Source organism: Theropithecus gelada, chromosome 18 (genome assembly GCF_003255815.1).
Source record: "Theropithecus gelada isolate Dixy chromosome 18, Tgel_1.0, whole genome shotgun sequence".
NCBI lineage: Eukaryota > Metazoa > Chordata > Mammalia > Primates > Cercopithecidae > Theropithecus > Theropithecus gelada.
In genome coordinates, this window is record NC_037686.1 from 64,245,754 (window position 1) to 64,267,764 (window position 22,011).

Sequence of the window (22,011 nt, forward strand, 5' to 3'; positions counted from 1 at the left end):
CTGCACTTCAATTCATCCAAGGTAGAAATGAATACAGAGAATACAGAGAACCCTTTATGAAGCAATCACCTGAGTTAGGGTATACTCCTTTCTTTCTAGAGTGCAATATTGTCATACCATGCCGTCGGTAGCAGCCCCATTATTTTCTGACCCCATTTTTGAAGGGGTGGCCTGCCCCTCCACACCTGTGGGCGTTTCTCGTTAGGTGGAACGAGAGACCTGAGAAAAGAAATGAGACACAGAGACAAAGTATCGAGAAAGAAAAAGTGGGCCCAAGGGACCTGCACTCAGCATACAGAGGACCTGCGCTGGCACCGGTCTCTGAGTTCCCCCAGTATTTATTGATCATTATCTTTACCATCTTAGAAAAAGGGAAGTGGCAGGATAATAGGATCATCGTAGGGAGAAGTTCAGTAGTAAGACATATGAACAAAGATCTCTGTGACATAAGTTTAAGGAAAAGTGCTGTGCCTTGATATGCATATGCAAACACCTCCATAAACCTTTTTCGTGCATAAAGAGCAGCATTGCCACTAGCACGTCCCACCTTCAGCCCTAAGGCGGTTTTCTCCTTTCTCAGTAAACAGAACATACAATCGGGTTTTACACCGAGATGTTCCATTGCCCAGGGACAGGCAGGAGACAGATGCTTTTCTCTATCTCAACTGCCGAGAGGCCTTCTTTCCTCTTACACTAGTCCTCCTCAGCACAGACCCTTCACGGGTGTCAGGCTGGGGGACGATTATGTCTTTTTCTTCCCACGAGGCCATATTTCAGACTATCGCATGGGGAGAAACCTTGGACAATACCTAGCTTTCCTAGGCAGAGGTCCCTGTGACCTTTGGCAGTGCACGTGTCCCTGGGTACTTGAGATTAAGAGAATGGTGATGACTTTTCACAAGCATGCTGCCTTCAGGCACTTGTTTAACAAAGCACACCCTGCACACCCCAAAATCTGTTAAATCTTGAGTCACCACAGCACATGTCTCTTGCAAGGACAAGGTTGGGGGTAGGGTCACAGATTAACAGCATCTCCAATACAGAACAAAATGGAGTCTCTTATGTCTACTTCTTTCTATACGGACACAGTAACAGTCTGATCTCTCTTTCTTTTCCCCACACATTTTTACCTACAACCTGAACTATTCTACTCAGCAGTCATTCCTTATGCTATTGGAACTTCCCTGTTTATTATTACTTTTAATGGCTCAGAGATTGTGCCAATAATTCAAGTTTATCTTCAGTAGCTGAAAAAGCAGTAGGTTACAGCTTCTTCGCTGGTCTCTTGCTCTCTGAACAGGGGGACCACATGGAGTATTTAAGCATGATCTCCTTGTAACAAGATAGCCTCATGTTTGCATCAGAGGCATATCATTTGGGATAGCTCATTTCTGATCATCATACAATATATCTAAGTTGCCTCATTTTAGGGAGGCTGTTCTATTTTTGGAAGGTGAGAGAGTCAAGCATGTACCGTTCTCAGTGTACAGTTAAGTCCACACTTAATGCCATGAATAGCTTCTTAAAAACTGCAACTTTTAGCAAAATGACATATAATCAAACCAATTTCACCATTGGCTAATTAATAAAAACAGGAGTTAAGATTCTATGGCATATTTCTGGCTACAAAAGTGTCACCAAATTTCCAAATAAAGGACCAAAACAATTGTAATATTAAACACTGAAATAAAAATGCACGAGTAAGAAAGTTATCTACCCAGTTATTCCAGTTCAGGGTCTTGGGTGGCCAGAGCCTATTGTGGCAGCTCAGGACACAAGGTATAAACTTGCCCTGGACAGGATGTCATCTCTTTGCAAGGCAACTCACACACACTCACACTCACACTGGGGCCATTCAGACAAACCTACAAACCTAACATGCACATCTTTGCAGTGTGGAAGGAAACTAGAAAAAACCCACACAGATATGGTAACAGGATGCAAACTCCACCCAGTCAAAGCCCCACCATTCCCCAAGTGGAATCAGTTTTATTTTTATCATCAGACTCGTAACAAAAGGACTTCATTTGTACCCACCCTCCACCCAGACCCTGCCCACACCATCTATTCCAAAAGAGGCAATAGATGAAAACTAAAGCCACCTGAGCATTAACAGGTAATCAGCCTGAATAGTACTTCCAGTCAGCTGTAGCTACCATTACATTATTAACTCTTTGATTATTCAACAGAATTCAAGAGAGCAAAGTTTCTTTGGGCAGTGGTGATGTTTTATCATCAAAACAGCCTTTAGTTGTATATTCCTGTTTCCAAAGTCACTTGTCTTCTACTATTTGATCTCTTCAGTAGCATCATAAGTGCATAGTAAATTGCTGTATATTATATAATCTATTTTGATTTGTTGAAAGCCAAATAACCACTAATGGCAAAACGTTATTGTTTGATTGAATTCCTTCGTCTCTTCAACCTTTAGAACTAATTTTTAACTTTCCACCTTAGGGGCATATCTGAAAGACAGCAAAGCTGGAATTTTCAGTGATTGCTCAACGTAATTCTTATAGAAGCACACTGGCTAGAAAAGATAGAGGACGAAACCTTTTTCTTATCTAATACAACTAACAAAATCAATTAGTATGTAGCTATATTTTATAACTTTTAAAATCTTTCACTACAAGTTACTTAAAATTCTCCAAGTTTAAGCTTTTAGACATTGGTGCTTTTAGAAATTGGTGCTTTTTAAGATTTTAGAAATTAAGCTTTTAGAAATAGGTGCAAGTTATTTTAATAAATTTTATTTCAACATTGTCCTCTAAAAATGGTTGAGATAGATGGATAATATTTACACAAATATCACAGTATTTAGAAGACTTTCCTGATTTTCTAAAAATAACTTTCTTTCCCAACTGCCTTCCTAAAACCTATTTTTCTGCAGATGATTTAGAACAAATGTGCTATATAGTGGCAATGTGATGAAGTTTAATTATAGCTTTAGACAACTGCATTGCTATGTACAGTACAGGTTTGAGTGGTTTAGTAGGACTGAAATGCTCTGACTTCAAGACATGTATGTTGTACTACAAGTGATAAAGTATTTCAAGTTAGAAAGCAATGGAATAATTTTATACTCTTCATACTAAAGGTGTGAATGAATCTTATGAATGACAAAACATAATAGACATTTTATAAGTTTTATCATATTCTAAAATCAAAATCTATTAAATATAAAGCATTCTGAAATAATTCAAAGCAAAATAGTAAGATATAGTTTCAATTTTTGTATTGAGGCAGAACAAAGGATTATAAAGACTTATTGGAGGAACCGCAGTAATATTAATAGATAAGGGACTCAGAAAATATAAGAAAAATTAGCTTATTTTCCACCTTGATTTTATATTCTAGGAATGGAATATGTGTGATCCATAGAAAAATAAGAGAAGGGAAGAAAAGAAATAAAAAGAAAAACAAACAAATGAATTTTTATTGAGAAAATGCATGAGGCAAATGATGTGCTGGATGCTTGTGTGTTGTATTAGGAAATTTCCAACTTCCTAGTGCCTCTGGGAGGGCGGTTCACTGCACCCAAACTAGACTGTGACCCCTACCTCTGTCTCCTCTTGACACGTCTCTTCCTATCTTTGAAGACAGTTCCTTTCCTCGCTTACTCTTTAGCATTATGTAAACACTCATTATCAAAGGCTGAGTTGTGTTAACCCCCCAAAAATATACGTTAGAGTCCCTCACTACCTCAGAATGTGGCCTTATTTCGCTGGAAATAGGCTGTTGGCAGAAATAATCACGTTAAAATGAGATCATTAGGGTGGGCCCTAAACCAATCTAACCGGCGTTCTTATAAAAAGGAGACATTTAGACACGGAACACACAGGATGTCAGCAGCACAAGAAGATAAAGGCAAAGATCAAAGTGATGCTTCTGCAAGCCAAAGGACGCCACACAGTTGCTGAGGAAACCAACGGAAGTTGGGAGAGGCGTAGAACACATTCCCCCACAGCACTCAGAGGGAGCCAATCCTGATGACACCCCGAGAGCGGACGTTTGGCCTCCAGAGCTAAGACAGAATACAGTTCAGCTGTTTAATCCCGGTTCATGGTACTTTGTCACAGCTGCCCTTAGGAAATTAAGAAACTCATTAAATATCTGTACAACTTAATTGAGGAAAAACGATCTTTACAACAACTCCGTTAAAAAAATATAAAACATGACATATCCATAGTTATTCATTGTTTCTACAAATAATGTCATTATAGCATTAAGAATATTGGTAAATACTTATGATAATGGCATCCTATAATTAAATTGTAAAATTAAATGAGAAAAATAGAAATTATATGTTATGCAGTTTTATTTGGAACCCAGCTATGTTAACAATAAATTACACTGAGATGTTAAAAGTGGCTTTATCTAGTAGGCAAAAAATAGGCAATCTAAATTCTATTTTAAAATGATTTGTCAGTAAAATGAATTGTTGTCTTACTCTAGAAAAAATACAATTTAATGAAAATATATCCTCCTTTTAAACCAAGCAAAATCCCACTCTATGTACCAATGTTTTCCAAAGTGCTCTCTCCAGAAGTAATCATTTTTTCCTCAAATTATTTTTTCCAATAACTATAGCTATAAATACAGATAGCTTTAAAAAATTAAAACATAGTCTATGTATATAGACTATGTTTATATATATTATGTAGAGCAGTATATCTCTAGAATATAATCTCTTGAAAGGAACGGCTAAGAGTTTTGGAATTTTCTATAAAATGTAACTCAGTGCTCTTCTAGTTTCTGCTTAATAGATATAGAAAACTACAGCATATTTTAGTTTACATTTTAAAATAAACATTTAAAAATTTTAAATAAAATTATTAACTTATTAATATAATAAAATCATTTTAGAACAATTTTAGAATAAAAATCAATGCTATCTTTAAAATGTTTCTTGTTCAGAACATTGGTTATGGTGGTTAATTTTATGTTTCAACTTGTCTGGGTTAAAGGATACCCACATAGTAGATCACACACAATTTTGGGGTGTGTCTGTGAGGGCATGTTCAGGAGATTAGCATTGGCTCAGTAGACTGATTAAAGAGAAGTTCACCTTCGCCAAAGTGGGCAGGCACCATCCAATCAACTGAGAGTCAAATGGAGCAAAAAAGAAGAGCAAATTGTCTCTCTACTTGAGCTGGGACATTCATCTCCTGCTCTCAGAAATTAGCTCCACTGGTTCTCAGCCCTTCAACTTTGGAGAATTACACTATCAGTGTTACGCCCAGACCGTTTGTTCCCCAAAGAAGACCACCAGAGTCCAGAGTCAAAGCCAAGCGGCAAGGATCTTTACTACAAGTTTAAACCTGGTCCCTCCATTCCACAGCATACAAGAGGGCCCCGAACAATGCGAGTGTTTGCTTTTTATAGCCCGAAAGTTACAGGGGAACAAAGGAATTCTTTTGGTTCCCGAGCTTTCAGTAAAACTTTGAACGGCTGTCTCCTTATCGGAGACTTTCCAGGTGGTGTTTGTACTGGGCTCAGGAAGTTTGAGAGATATATGGCGATATGTGGTGGGATGGGAGGATGGGATGTGTTTGTACTGGGCTCAGGAAGTTTGAGAGATATATGGCGATATGTGGTGGGATGGGAGGATGGGATGTGTCTGTACTGGGCTCAGGAAGTTTGAGAGATATATGGCGATATGTGGTGGGATGGGAGGATGGGATGTGTCTATACTGGGCTTGTTTCTTTTGAGCCCGGGGCTGAGGAATGTGCCCGGCTCCTTTCATCAGTTCTCCTGGCTCCTCTTCCATAATCACAGAAGTCAACTCCCATAATAAATCTCCTTGTGTATATCTTCACATATCCTATGGGTTCTGTTTATCCAGAGAACCCTGACTAATACATTGTTCTCACCAGGTTGTTCAATCACTCTGTGAGAAAAGAGTCTATGCTAAAACAAATGAGAAAAAATAGAATGTTCTATCCTTCTCTTTAATGTATTTTTAAATTCAGAATTTCCTAAACTTCTGTGATAACAGAGTCTCTTCTGTGAGTAATACTTATGGCTATTCTATCAATTTAGTTTTCCAAGTAACACCATTAGAAAAACTAGATGAATCTATTTTTTTATCTGAACTAGAAGAAAAAAAGAAATAGTTAAATAGAAAATATATAATGGCAGATATTGATAATCTAAAGAACCTTCTTGTATGTTGATGCACATACTGTCTATCTAATATTGAAATAATCTATTAAACTATGCCATAGTATTCTGCATACTATGCATACAGAGGAACATTTTCAATAGACATTTACTGTTATAAATACCAGTTTTCATAGTTGCAAAACCATGAGTAGTACAAAAAGTCATGTTTAGAAACACCAATTAGCAATTATGCTTAGACTAAATCGCATAATGTTTGAAAATCTATAGAAACATCTGTTTGCATCTATTGGAAACAAATATTCAAAGATATAGAATAGGGAATTCATATGCAGAGATCTGACTCATAATGTACCTTTATTTTAAATATCAGATCATTTCAGTACTGATCTGACCATAATTTTCAGTTATACGATCATTCACTTTAATAATCTTATATGGTGGTATATCTGGGTTTTGATCATCATGCCTTTGGATAGTTGGTTGTGGTCCTGAAATTAAGTTATAAAAAATTATTAGAAAATAATAATGTAGGCATGAAAAAATACACAAATTATTTGTGTTACTTATTCATAATTATGGAGGTATGGGGTTGACCTTAAAATGTAATATTTAAGGATAATATTTTTATCCATTTTGTGCTTTTAACTTTTTAAATTCACTTTTTGTGCTTTGCCAAGTTTAGAAATACAGAGAATATAAACAAAGGGATTATCTTTTGACTATCAGAAGAGAATAATTTGTTGAACATCTTAGAAAATTGAAAAGTTCTGAAAATGATCTGTATTCTTGATTGCACAGTTTAATAATCATTTCAATATTCATGGTGATTATCAGAACATGGACTATTAGATATTTCTTTGACTTGTTCAGCTCTGAAAAACACCATCTATTTCTAGCAAATTATACTGTAGAATATGACAATCTACAGAATAGACATGAACACTAAACTAGTAATTCCAGTTGCCTAATTTCCTGTAATGTGGTAGTTTAGAAAAGGAAATATATACATACACATTTAATAGAAACATGTATAATATTGTACATTAATACATATTGTAGAAGATAGAATTGAACTTAGAGCAATGATTTGTAGGAAAGTATGTTTCTAATAATAAAAATGAGAAAACAAAAATAAAGGAATAGGAGCAAAACAAATGGCTTCAGCCCTTAAGTAATAACACATACAATAATCCTAGAAGAAACAATAAAATATATCTCGTATTTTATCAATAGAACGTTGTGGGGCGTATGTATAAATGGAATATTGCAATAAAAGGTAATTTTAATAAACAGAAAAGGAGAGATGTTGAATTTACAAGTTAAAAGGATATAAAGCAACAATGATATATGTGGCACAGAGATAAAAGTATAAATAAAAGAAGAATTGAACAAAGTAATTATTGGACAGTGTGAATCACAGCACCTATCATGGATGCTATCTCTAGAAAGTGATACTAGATAACTTGTCCAGACATGTTTGGTCCAGGCATCCAGCTCCTGTTGATATTTGTGCCTCATAGCAGTAGGTGTGGGGCTCTGTGCTTCAACCACAACTCTCAGCCTTATTCTGCACTTCACAGAGAGCTACATGAAAGAACTGACTGGGGTAGCACAGCATACTGAATTGCTTCCTGAACCTTGGCGCTGTCTCAGCGGATGATGCTTTAAAATGCGATGGTTCATTATCATATCAGGAGAGAATACAAAATAGGAGGGGTTTGGGAAAAGTCTGAGGCTTCGTGTTTTTCATTTCTTGGGATTCTTTCTTAACAATGTCTCATCTTTTGTTTTGTACTTCCTTTAAATTACTAAATGTAGCTTCAATGTGGGATAGAGAATTTAGTTCTTGTGATTTCACAAGATGTATCGTAATCTGAATCTCAAGGCTCATGAATTGCTGGTCATAGGGAGATGTATCCTCTTTTAAGAAAATCGTGGCCGGGCGCGGTGGCTCAAGCCTGTAATCCCAGCACTTTGGGAGGCCGAGGCGGGTGGATCACGAGGTCAGGAGATCGAGACCATCCTGGCTAACATGGTGAAACCCCGTCTCTACTAAAAATACAAAAAACTAGCCGGGCGTGGTGGCGGGCGCCTGTAGTCCCAGCTACTCGGAGGCTGAGGCAGGAGAATGGCGTGAACCTGAGAGGCGGAGCTTGCAGTGAGCCGAGATCGCGCCACTGCACTCCAGCCTGGGTGACACAGCGCGAGACTCTGTCTCAAAAAAAAAAAAAAAAAAAAAAAAAAAAAAAAAAAAAAAAAAAAAAAGAAAATCGTGTGCTGTGCACTTAGCTCTCTCAAAGAGTCAAGCTTAAATGGAAGCTGTTTTGCTTCCTTGCAGTGTAAGGAATGACTCAGGATTTAGTTAACACACTACAACACCTTGCTATTTTTCTACTTCTAGAGCTAAAGCTCTATCCTCCAGTCCACTCATAATCTGAGTTCTATAATACAGTAGGGAATAGCTTAATTTACTCCTTTAGTGCCCATAGCAAGGATTGACAGCATCCTTGCTGGGAATGAAGGAGCTTTACTTTACCTCGGGGAAGTCAATATTTTTCTGCTTATTTCTTGCGGTATACTATATCCTAGTACCAATTTCTGTATCAGTCTTTCAAGTAATAGACATCGAATTCAAATAAACATTAGCAAAAAGCTTAAATTTACTGGCTTACACATCTGGGAAGTCCAGAAAAACTTGCCTCTCCAGCAATTACTCAAATAATATAATTGGTACTTTCTTAGCTCTTTACAAATCTCTGTAGGGTAGAGTGATAGGGAAAATGACCACATCCACACTGACATTTCCACAGCTAAAAATCAAGCTGGACTTTTATTCTTAGTGTCTTCATATTAGTTACAATGGAGACTTCTGATTGACTCTGAAATATGCCTTAGCAAGAGGAATGAATTACCATGTTCAAATAGAACCAGATCACATGTACCCCCGTGCAATAGCAGAGAAAAGTGGATATGGCTATTATGATTGCTAGGCCCCAAGAAGTATGTTTGTATTAAAGTTAGGGGATAGTCTGTATGTAAAAAAATACGGAGCAGAACAAAACAAAGATGTCCTCTGCAATATCCCCTAAACATATACAAATAACAAAACATACATTAAGTTAAAACTCAAGTTTATCTTTTAAACAAGTGGCATATAAAGTGGTAAAAAATGTAATTAAAATAAACCACATGACAACTATGAGGAAAATGCAATGGATTCAAATGAGAGAGAAATAACACATATTTTCATGAGTGAAATATCGCAGTTGAATCTTGAAGAATAGGTAGAATTTCAGTAGGCAGATATGAAAAAGAAAATTTATTCCAGGCATGAGTCATGACATGAAGAAAGGAATGAGGATAATATTACATGCCACACTTGGGAAAATATTTAATGAAAATAGGTTTTATTCATGAAAAAAAACCATTGTATTAGTTGATGGTTAAATAAACAAAATATATATATATATTTGTAAGGATACATATATTTACAGGCAGGCACACACACTCTTATATATATATACACACATATATATACTTAAAATTATGTATAAAGTTTTGTTTTTTAAGTGTATCTAGACACGCATAGACATATACACATATAGACATATGCAAGAGTGAGTTCATGTATATGAAATATACATATTTCCTAGCTCTGTCTACTGAGAGGACCAGAAGCAGTAACACTCCACTAACACCTACCACCCAGATCTCAGTTTCTAAACCCTACTAACAGTAAAAAGAACCAGTCTTCTTGTAGAGGGGATTAATTCCAGGACTAGGGCAGAGGAAACTTAAGATGAACCTGGAGCATCATATGGTGGTACAAGAAAATAAGGCGGCTCAAAAAATTAAAAGGAGGAAGGGCTTGTTTTTTTGTTTTTTTGTTTTTTTTTTGAGACGAAGTCTCGCTCTGTCGCCCAGGCTGGGGTGCAGTGGCCGGATCTCAGCTCACTGCAAGCTCTGCCTCCCGGGTTTACGCCGTTCTCCTGCCTCAGCCTCCTGAGTAGCTGGGACTACAGGCGCCGCCACCTCGCCCGGCTAGTTTTTGTTGTATTTTTTAGTAGAGACGGGGTTTCACCGTGTTAGCCAGGATGGTCGCGATCTCCTGACCTTGTGATCCGCCCGTCTCGGCCTCCCAAAGTGCTGGGATTACAGGCTTGAGCCACCGCGCCCGGCCAGGAAGGGCTTGTTAAAAGAACACGGAAACCAACCTGAAGGAGTTCCTAATGGCCTAAGATAGAAAAATTTGAGAAAAACAACAAATACTATACGATTAGATTTTAACTTAGAAAAATGGGATAAATATGACTGACTTTATACTAATAGAAACAAATCTTTGAGTAAATGAATAAAAAATACATACATAAGTAAATTAACAAGGGAGAAGAGATAGCTCTTTATCACTGTAGAATTCCAATTAATAGAAAGTAACGTATATAGAATCGCCGTCAGGCAAACGCCACGGAAATAAATGATCCAATGAAGTTCATCAGTGGATACTACAATTAGTGGGTGAAAGCTTACAGAAAAACAGGATCTTCACAGTTTCAAAGTATCTCCCCCAAGATACTTAACAACTATTAAGGAACAGATAGTAACCTTATGTTAGAGAACCTGGTAGACACACACTTAGGTAAATCACCAGTAGTAAGACATATACACATCATTAATTCCTTAATATGATACTCTGAGGAAACAACATAGTCTCTTTGGTATCGTCAAAATTGCTCAACCTGTTCTTATCACCAGAAGATATCAGACAAACCCAAACTGAGAGTGCCTATGAAATGACTAATCTTCAAGACTGCTATGGTCTTGAAGTGTCCTTGTTTGTCCTTCCATAGAAGGACAATGTAAAAAATGTTAAAAAAAAGTTTATTTTTGTAGTAGTAGAGAGTAGAATAGTGTTTACCAGAGGCTGGGAAGGGTAGAAGGAGCAGGAATGGGGAGAGATTGGTCAATGAGTACAAAATTAGAGTTAGATAGCATCACCAAAATGCCAGAGTTTTGGTCTAAGTCATGCTGCTCACCACACAGAAAGCCAGTCACTTGGACAATGAGTGTTACCAGGGAGTGTTTAATTGGGTGCTGCAGCCAAGGAGAATGGGAGGTCAGTCTCAAGTCTGTCTCCCTGACCAACTAAAATCTGGGGCTCATACAGCAGGAAAGAAATGTAACCATGTATGGAAAGAAGGGAATAAGGTATGGGTAAGGTAGAGGAATTGGTCCACACGAAGCAAGTGGTCACTTAGGCCACTCATAAGTGATGAGTCTGATGTCCCATTGTCTAGATACAGTGATCTGGTGAGTTTTAATCCCTTGATACTATCTGGGAGGCCCAATGGTTGGTTTCCTGAGAAGGGAACTCAGATAACACAAATGTAACTCTCTTGAGTTTCAAGACTAGGAGGGTCAATTTCTATGTTTATTCAAAGAAACTGTAAAGATCAATGGTCAGTTATTTTATGGGACAAATGACCCAACAGGAGAAATAAGTTCTGGCAATCTACTTCATGTAAGGTGACTATAGTTGGCAATAATGTATATTTCAAAATATCTAGAAGAAAATATTTTGAATGTTCTTACCACAGAGAAATGATAAATTGTAGAGGTTAGATGGATATGCTAATTAACCTGATTGAATCATTATACAACATATACATGTGTCAAAATATCACATTGTAACCCATAAATGTATACAATTATTATTTATCAATTAAAAAATGCTATAGTTTGAGTTTGTCTCCACTAAAACTCCTATTGAAATTAGATTCCTAATGTGGTAGTGTTGGGAGGTGCAGCCTAGTGGAAGGTATTTGGGTCATGGAGGTGGATCCCTCATGAATGACTTGGTGCTATTCTCATACTAGTGAGTAAGTTCTCCTTCTGGGGTCACCGGATTAGGTCTCGCAGGAATGGATTCATTTCCACAAGAGTAGATTATTATAAAGCCTGGTTGCCTCTCGGGTTTTCTCTCTTTGCACATATCTGCTTCCCCTTTGACCTTTGCCATGTTATGGTGCAGTAGCGAAGCCCTCACCAGAAGCCAGCGCCATGCCCTTGAACTGCCCAGCCTGCTATGATTTCAACTGTGATCTAAATAAACCTCTTTTCTTCATAAATTACTCAGACCAGGGTTTTCTGCAACAGTAACACAAAACAGACTAAGACAAAAATAAAATAATACTTCTTAAAAAGTTTCAATGTCATGAAAGACAAGGGAAAATTGTGGAATGGTTACAGACAGGAAAGGTATATGGCAGAAATAACAATTTTATGCAATTTGATATCTTGACTAGAATCCTTGGACACAGAACGAGCATTAGTATACAGTATTGATGAAATTAGAATGAGGTCTATACTTTAGTTAATGAAAATGTACCAATGTTAAATCCCTTTTCTTAATTAGGCTATGACTACATAAAATTGTAATATTAGGAGTAATGAGATTAGAGATATAAGGAAACTTTCCATGTAATTTTTGCAACTTTTCTGTAAGTTTAAAATTATTTCAAGATAAAACATTTCTAAAAACTGTATGTGTCCACACATACACGTGTGTGTGCATATGTAAAACATTTGCCTTTTATAGTCCTATAGCCTCTAGATTTGGTTTGAAAGTTCCTATGGAAAAAAAAAACCTTCAGGCCTCTATTTGCTGAATTGGAACTACCACCCCTAACAACTTCATATTATGCCTAATTACATAAAATTGCAGAATCATTTCAGCAGTCTAATAATTAAAATTATATATCACCTATTATAGTGGGACAAAGATCTCACAGCCATAAATAGTGAAATAGCTTTTCCATTTTATTCATAACCACAATAAGCAATAAAGTCATTGCTAATGGAAGCCTTCTCATACGTATATTTTATTCATTGTCATTGCCACATTTCTAAAATAATTTAAATTATCTAAATGTGTGTAGTTTTTAATCTAGAATAGCTTAACAGGAAGGGCATATATTGGCTACAAATGGTATTTTAAAAGTAACTCCTGTTGTATTTTGTGACTCAAAATATATCTGCACAGGCATACATGAATAGGTGCAGGTTAAGAGGCTACATAGCAACAAAAGTAAGAGTGGAGAAAATAGATGCTTTTTTTGATTTATTTGATAAAAGTTTTGGACACTTCTGTTCAGAAAACTGCCCTCACACACATGAACGTAGAATTTGGGGGAGTTGAGTGATTGGTTTTAGAGTAAGCGATATAATTTTATTGACTAAAATAGCAGCACTCCTATGCAGAGGACAGTGGGATAGTATCAAATTTATATGACTTTAGGAGCATTTTATGTGACCATTTTTATTAAACTATAAATCAATCAAGGTAAATGGAATCAGGAGTCAAATCCTATATTTAATTAAACTAACCATTCATTTGACTGTATTAAAAGCTATTCACGTCAAATGAATGATGTAACAATGCACTTTTTATAAAACACATTTTAATGTTTCTCAAGTATAAGTAAACCTTGCCACAATTGGATTCATAGTTCTGTTTCTATAAATGTCACTGGACAGCCTCATGATTTCTATGATTCAAGCCATAACCTAGCATTAAGGGTGAAATGATACAATATTTCATATATTAGATAGATTAGATAGATAGATAGAAAGATAGATAGTAGATAGATATAACAGATATATTATAGATAATAGGATTAGATAGAGATATATAGACAAATAATAGATTAGATAGATAGATGACAGAATAGATAGAGGATAGAGATAGAGAATAGACAGATAGATCGATAATAGGATTAGATAGAGATATATAGATAAATAATAGATTAGATAGATGACAGATAGATAGATAGATAGATAGATAGATAGATAGATAGATAGATAGAAAGAGATAGAGGATAGATAGAGATAGAGGATAGATAATAGATAGACGATAGATTAGATAGATAGATAGATAGATAGATAGATAGATAGATAGATAGATAGATAGATTCCTCCTAGTTCCTGTGGCTGATTGTGGCGGTAGTAGAAAGTCTCTAAGTTCGAGAGTCAGGGGATGTGCCACTCATTTGTGCTGTCATTTATGAGTTTTCCAAGTGCTCTCATGCCTTGCCTGTGGGTAGGCAGGCGTTATTATTTTCGTTTTACGAAGATCCTCTGAGAGATTGAAGGTCTTCTCGAATTTGCAGCTGACAACAGGACCAGAAGTCCATCCCCTGATCCTCCATCTTACATTCTTTCTCCCACCCCTGGAACCAGCCATAGAAACACCAGGGTCAGGGCCTCTGCTTTAGTTCCCTTATTTGTGAAATGAAGATAACAATAGCACCTATTCTGTAGGGTCACTATGAGGTTTAAATGAGCTGTTACACACCTAGTAGAGTGCCTGGCACACAAACATGTGAGCTCCCAGGCGGGGTAGTTATATCCCCAACCGCTAACCCCATTACCTGAGGGACAGATCATCTAGTTTGGGTGTCCCATCCTGTCATGCAAATAAATCCCACAATTTGATGTCTACAGGCTGAAAAACTATGAAAGTTAGTGGTGTCATTCAGTGTGAACCTGAAGGTTGGAGAAACCAGAGAGCTGCTGTCATAATTCCTAGCATCGTAACACCCAAGAACCTGGAGCTCTGATTTCCATGGGCAGAGGAAGATGAATGTCCCAGCTCAAGAGACAGTGAATCCACCCTTGCTATACACTTTCGTTCTATCCAGACCTCTAACAGATGTGTTGACACCCACCTACACTGGTGAGGGCAGTCTTCTTGGTCCAGTCATTCAAATGCCTATCTCTTTCAAAAACACACTCTCAGACTCACCCAGAAACAATGTTTTACCAGCTACGTGGACATCCCTTAACCCAGCCAAGTTGACATATAAAAATAACTCTCACAGATGCCCTGAAAATAGGTAATTTTTATGCTCCTTTCCATATTCTGGTCCCTCTTTGGACATTTTAAAATGTTCCTGCTCAATCTGATTCACTCTGAGCTCTTCTTTGGTTGGCTACTTTTAGACCTTTAGACTGAGCTTGGTCACCTGCTTCTATCTCCAGGGCAAAGTGCTCCTACAAGACTCACCACTTTATATGCAAATTATCCATCAGAATGTTAGCTCCTTGAGGACAGGGGTAATGCCCACCTCTGTGTTACCTTTCACTGGGAACAACCAAGTGCAAACTCTCAGTGGCATTTGTTCTCAGGCTCTACTGCCGCAGGCTGAGCAGCTCTGCCCCATCCATCCCATCCTATGACCTAGAAAGGCAATTGCTACCTTGAGGACAAGCTCCTCATGTCAGAGGTTAGAAGCTTCCTAAGGCATGAATAGAAACACATACACATGTCTGCTAAGTCTTGGAAATGATACAATGTAATTTCTGCCTACACTTTACTGAACAAAGGACATATCCATGGAGAAGACAAACATGTCCCTTCCATGGAGGTGGAGAGGTAGGAGTAGGAATTAATATTTGCTCACAACTAATCATCTATCATGATCTAAATATCACCAGTGTCTAGGACGGAGTCTCTGGCACATAGTAGGTGTTTAATCTGTTTTAGTGGGCTGAACTTCTCTTAACAAAAGATTTAAACGGTTTACAATTTCTTCAACTTTGAAAAGTAAGCAGGTTGGGAGGCCGAGACGGGCGGATCACGAGGTCAGGAGATGGAGACCATCCTGGCTAACACAGTGAAACCCCGTCTCTACTAAAAAATACAAACAAAATTAGCTGGGCATACTGGCGGGCCCCTGTAGTCCCAGCTACTCGGGAGGCTGAGGCAGGAGAATGGCGTGAACACAGGAGGTGGAGCTTGCAGTGAGCTGAGATCAGGCCACTGCACTCCAGCCTGGGCGACAGAGGGAGACCCCGTCTCAAAAAAAAAAAAAAAAAAAAAAAAAAAAAGTAAGCGGCTAAAAGCAGGGTCAAATATAGCTCAGTCACTAATTTAGAATCTAATCACATTTCCTAAGAGTTCTTTGCTTGTTTATCCTTCTCCTTTGCTCCACCATGATCGCCCCATGATGTCTCATCTCATTAGTATCCTCACCCATTGGTAGGAGTCTTGACATCTGGGAAGTGAGCACTAAATGCTACTTGAATAAAGAATAAAAGAACATCAGTTAGAAAGAAAAAGGAGACATAAATAAGTCAAAGCAAAACTAAGACAAAACAAAGCAAGCTGCTTATGTGCCAAGAGCATCTCTTCCCTTGTGGAGTTCATCACTGGGCATCTGCATTTACTAGAATATTTGTCCTTTCATTGGAAATGATAGGTAGAAACTTTTGGTTTAACCACTTGTTATAATTTTTCATAAGGTAAGCTTCCAAATCTGCTTTTGCTTGCTAATTTATAAGTCATATAGGGTAAATGATGAAAATGCAAACTGAACAAGATTAATTGAGATTTGAAGTCCCTAGAACCACAGAATAAAGAATCACAGAATATTTACAGCTCAATAAGCTTTTACACTTAATTTAATCTTGCTAGTTAATTAGGATACAAAAAAAAAAAAAAACACCAAATTGAAAATAATGACAAGTGGGACTCAGTAATACAACTGTCCATAATTATGTACCTATGAAGCTACAGAGTCAAAAGTAACCTAAGTATCTTGTTTGGGTTTCAGTATTCTTTGCTCTTCCCTCTGCCTCCTTGATATTTGCAATTAATTCTGACATAAAAATATTATTAGTATTAATATATTCATATAATATAAAAAGATTAATCTTTTATATGCATTTCACAATTACAGCTTTACACTTACGAAGAGATTTATGCAAAATCATGGATAAAACTCACTAACAATATTGAGTAAAAGAAGAAAAACAAAAATAAAATTGAGCATATGATTGCATTTATGTAAAATTCAAAACCAGGCAAAATACTGGATGAGGTTAGAAGTTGAGGAGTGGTTACTTCTACTGAAGGGGTAGTATTGGGAGGGACAGAGGTAAAGATGGGTTTGGGGAGGCTTGGAAGATGCTGTTCATCTACTGTTTCTTCCTCTAGGTGCTGTTCACATGGAAATGGCCACTGTACGAACTTTTATAAAATCCTTGCCACCACTCTTTCTCATTAAACAAGTATAAGCAAGTATAAGTGTACTTCAGATATTCTTATATTGTCGTTCCCTAAATATTTTGGCACTGCTCCTTCATTTGTTTTTCCTGAAAGTCCTAGTTCCCTAGTACTCCAGGCAATCCTGTGTCCAGGGTCCTTTCTTCCCCCTCCCCCCATTAGTTACAGAATATTTTATTAGTTTTTGTAATCAGACCCATGTAAATAAGACCTTACATATTTAATACAGTGCCTTACCCCTGTACAAATGGAAAAAATATAAGTTTAATGTTTCAAGGCCAATATGGCTGTTAATTTCTGTACAATGCCAACTCAACAGAGTAAACTGGGATACTGTTTGGAAAGCTGACAGCACAATTAAAGTTTCCAAAAATTAAAATTATATATATGTGTGTGTATATGTATATGTGTGTGTGTGTATATATATATATAAAAGACCAATAACAGTGTATTATGCATCAATAGCGGCAACAGCTTTTCCAGGGTCTGTAGTGATCTGAACAAAATTATAGAGACATCCAGTACACTCCATTTAAAAAAACGGGGGGTAGGGGGAGGGAAACAGGAAAAAACAAAACCCCAGAAAATTGCAAACTTCTGTTACTTTGGTATGACACCTCTGTTGTGGGTTTCCCTGGAGACACTTCTACTCTGCCACCCTTTAGAAAGATGATGCTGCTGGCTGGGCACGATGGCTCGTGCCTGTAATCCCAGCACTTTGAGAGGCTGAGACGAGTGGATCACCTGAGTTCAAGAGGATCGAGGAGTTCAAGACCAGCCTGACCACCATGGTGAAACCCAATCCTAGTAAAAATACAAAAAAATTAGCTGGGCATGGTGGTGGGCACCTGTAATCCCAGCTACTCAGGAGACTGAGGCAGGAGAATTGCTTGAATCTATCTGGGAGGTGGAGGTTGCAGTGAACCGAGATCGTGCCATTGCACTCCAGCCTGGGCAACAAGAGTGAAACTCCGTCTCAAAGAGAAAAAAAAAGAAAAAAGAAAAAAAGATAATGGTGCTGAGAACACCATGCTGTATCCCTTCTGCACTTTCAGCCCCTCGCTGGACAATTCCATGGTGTCCAAGTCTCCAGTGACAGATAACTTACCATTATACACGTTTGCACTACAAAGATAATCAAAAGCATTATAGAAAATTACATAATTACAGAAAAAGAAAATGTATCTCTCCCTTTCCTTCTCCTCCTATACATATGCATATGCAGACATGCACAGAGTCCACAGAAACAAAAGGAAGACACGCAAAAGAAGAAAAGAAAAAGAAAAGAAAAGAAAAAATTAGCAGTATACCAATAGACATGTACACCTCCATCCACACACGGAAAACAAGACAGTGTTTTGGGTTACTTTTCTTACAAAATTGGAAAATCAAATATATAATTTATGAAACTTCTTTTCACCTTACACATAAATAGGATTTGTGTATGGATATGATTTGTGCTCCATGCTTCTGGAGATAAAAATAATAACATATGTATTCTACTCTTGGATATTTCTACTATTTTTAGTTTAAGTAATGTTAGATAAACATCCTTTGTTGTGGAAGGGTAAATCCAGGAAAGTAAAATTGCTGAATTGAAGAGGATGGACATTAACAAATGGCTCTCCTGAAATGCAACAATTTACCTGCCCAGAATAGATGCATAAAAGTGCTCTGATGCCCATTTACCTTATAGGAGACAGCAATGGACATCTTTTGTGCATAGAAATGGAGCTTTATGCTTTTGATTTGGTTTGGTTTTTACAAGTATGTGATAAAAAAATTTTCTTATCACCAAACATTTTATTTGTTTGATTGGTAATTAAGGCAAAAATAATTTAAAAGGATCTCTAGCTTTTTCATTTCCAACAAGTATACTGTATTAGTTTCTTATTGTTGCTACAACAAATAACCATAGATTCAATGACTTCAAAAGCACAAACTTATTATTTAACAGTCCTGGAAATCGGAAGTCCAAAATAAATTTCACTGGGCTAAAATCAAAATGTTACAAGTGCTGCATTCCTGCTGGTAACTATAGGGAAACATCCATTTCCTTCTATTTTCCAGTTTCTAGAGGCTTCCATATTCTTCCACTGACAGCCCTTCCTCTGTCTTCAAAGCCATCAGCCTAAGCACCTTCAAATTTCCCTCTGACTCAAACCTCCTTTGCCTCCTCCTTTAAGGAATCTTTGTGGTTAGATTGGGCAAAGATAAGCCAGAATAATCTCTTTAAGGTCAGCTGATTAGCAATCTTACCTCTATCTACAATCTTAATTCTCCCTTGTCATATAACTTAGCATAATCACAAGCTTCGGGATTAAAACTTGAGCATCTTTGGGAGCCATCATTCAGCCTACCACCCACTTTATTATTAACTACCTCTTAGATATTTACACAGAAGAGAGGAGAAAGATGAGAGAGAGAGAGAGAGAAATAGACACATACACACATACACACATACACAGAGATAGGGAGACTTGACTCTTTCCCAATATGTGTGGACTGGAGAGACATATGCTACCCTCTATAAAGTTTCTTGTCTTGCTGCCAAAAAATGCCCTCAAGACTTGCTTTGTTTTCAAGACTTGAACTCCAGAGGAAAGTTTTCTCATATTATCTTTTGTTGGTGCCTGCAGGATTTCTATCTCCCATGACAATGTAGAATTCTGAAGGGGAAAGAGCTGCACTTTTCTTTTATAAAGTGGGATAAATCCAGTTAATTAAGAAAGGGGGCAAAAGGAAGAATTAGGGGACCCCAGGCATATTCTTGGCAGATAGCGTTGAGGGAACAGAACATATGGAAGTCAGTGACCTGGAAATTAATTTCCCTAAAGACTTCGTGTGTTGCCAGTTTGAAGACTGTTGCTCCAGAAGATTGTGTGGTTCCTACAAATACTTCAGTCTAAGATTAGAAGTAAAAAGAAAAGATATAGATGGACTGTAATTTTAAAAAATGAATTAGAGCTTTTCTTGCCTCTAATGAGCAGAACAGAGTTTGAGAGAACAACAACGTCAGCAAGAAGGAATTTACTGCTATGAGAAAATCTTCCGGTTTTGTTTGTAGCAACTTAATGGCAGATGGGTAGTGTTCCCTCTTTACTTGCAATGGGCAGTGCCCACGGTCATTGTTCACATTTACACAGTGCTTCCTCTGTATTTGGAATTACTCTAAGCAGTTTTCATACATTAATTCATTTGATCTGCCCCAGAAATGAGATATAAACATTACCATCCTCATTTTTAAAAGGTAAAAAAAATAGAGGCACATCATAGTTCATAGTCATCCAGCTAGCTAGTTGCGGAGCTGTCTTTGAACTTGAGCATCTAGCACAAGGTAAGGCTTTCCACAGGATGTTGTGTCTCATTCCTGATCTAACAGTAGGTTGGCCCATTTTTCCATCTGACTCATTTCACTATACCTTGAAGATGTTAATACCTTCTGAGCTTCTGCCATATGTTACGTATGGTGCTGAGTTCTAAGAATTCACAAATGAATAAGGCACAATTAATATGTAACTTTCATTATTCATTTTAACAAAAAATAGTGTTTCTATTGGATATACAATTTCTATAAATTAAAAACTGAACTATTATCTACAAATTTAAAAACATTAAAAGCACATAACCACACATACTTTCCAATGCTATACATCTTAATTTGTTTTTCAAAAATATACCTAGAGGAAATTATGTGCAAAAAACTATTACTACTAGACCCTGAGATGATGTTCAAAGGTCATTATAAACCTTTTCAACCAAACCAGAGATCCTCTAAGATGCTTAAGGACATTGTTCCTCAGCAATCTCAGCGGGATCCAGAAATAGGGATCACCGGAAAGAGATTTCAAAGTGTAGCTTATGTATAACGGACAGAAATCCACAAAGCTCTCGAGGAAATAGTTGTGGCAAAGGCTTGGCCATCTTGAACTGAAAGGCAGAGAGAGAGTACAAAGTAAAGGAGGGTGCTGGAACCCTGAGGCTCTGTGGGTAGTAAGCAGGCTGACAAACTGCTCACCTGCAAACAGGTGCTGCCTCTCATGAAAAGAGGATGACTCAGAGGGTGAAACCAAGAAACCAGAAGGTAGAGCCAAAATCACAGAAGATTATTTCCAGGCATTGAAACCTATTCAAGAAAAATCCAGCATTTGACCTGTTGGATTTACAAATTGTTATGGACCAGTGACCCTTTACTTCCATTCTCCCTCGCACAGATCTCCATAACTGTGACCTTATGCCTGTCTCATTACCATATTTGGGGAGTGCTGGGGGAAGGAAATTTGCTGAATGATAGTTTAGTCTACCAAATGGGGAAATTTGAATTCGAATATTTTCAGTTATCTTCACAGGCTAGAATTTTTACACACATACCTGGTATGTAATGAGCATCCCACCACGAATCCCAACAACAAAGAAACCCCCAAAAATCAGATGAATAATATGTATTTAGCCCAAAGAACTAGAGATCACCATTGCCTATCTCCAAACTTAGAATATAAAATGATTCAATATATTTAAAAGCAAAAAAAAAAAAAAAAAATCCTAACAATTAATAAGAATAGCCTAAGATATTTATGAAACATGCAGACTACGTAGCTATGGGACATAACCCTGAGGAGTATCCATTAAAAATTAAGACAATAGGACGGGTGCGCTGGCTCACACCTGTAATCCTTGCACTTTAGGAGGGCAAGGCGGGCGGATCACTAAGTCAGGAGTTGGAGACCAGCTTGGCCAATATGGTGAAACCCTGTCTCTATTGAAAATACAAAAATTAGCTGGGCGTTGTGGCGCACGCCTGTAGTCTCAGCTACTCAGGAGG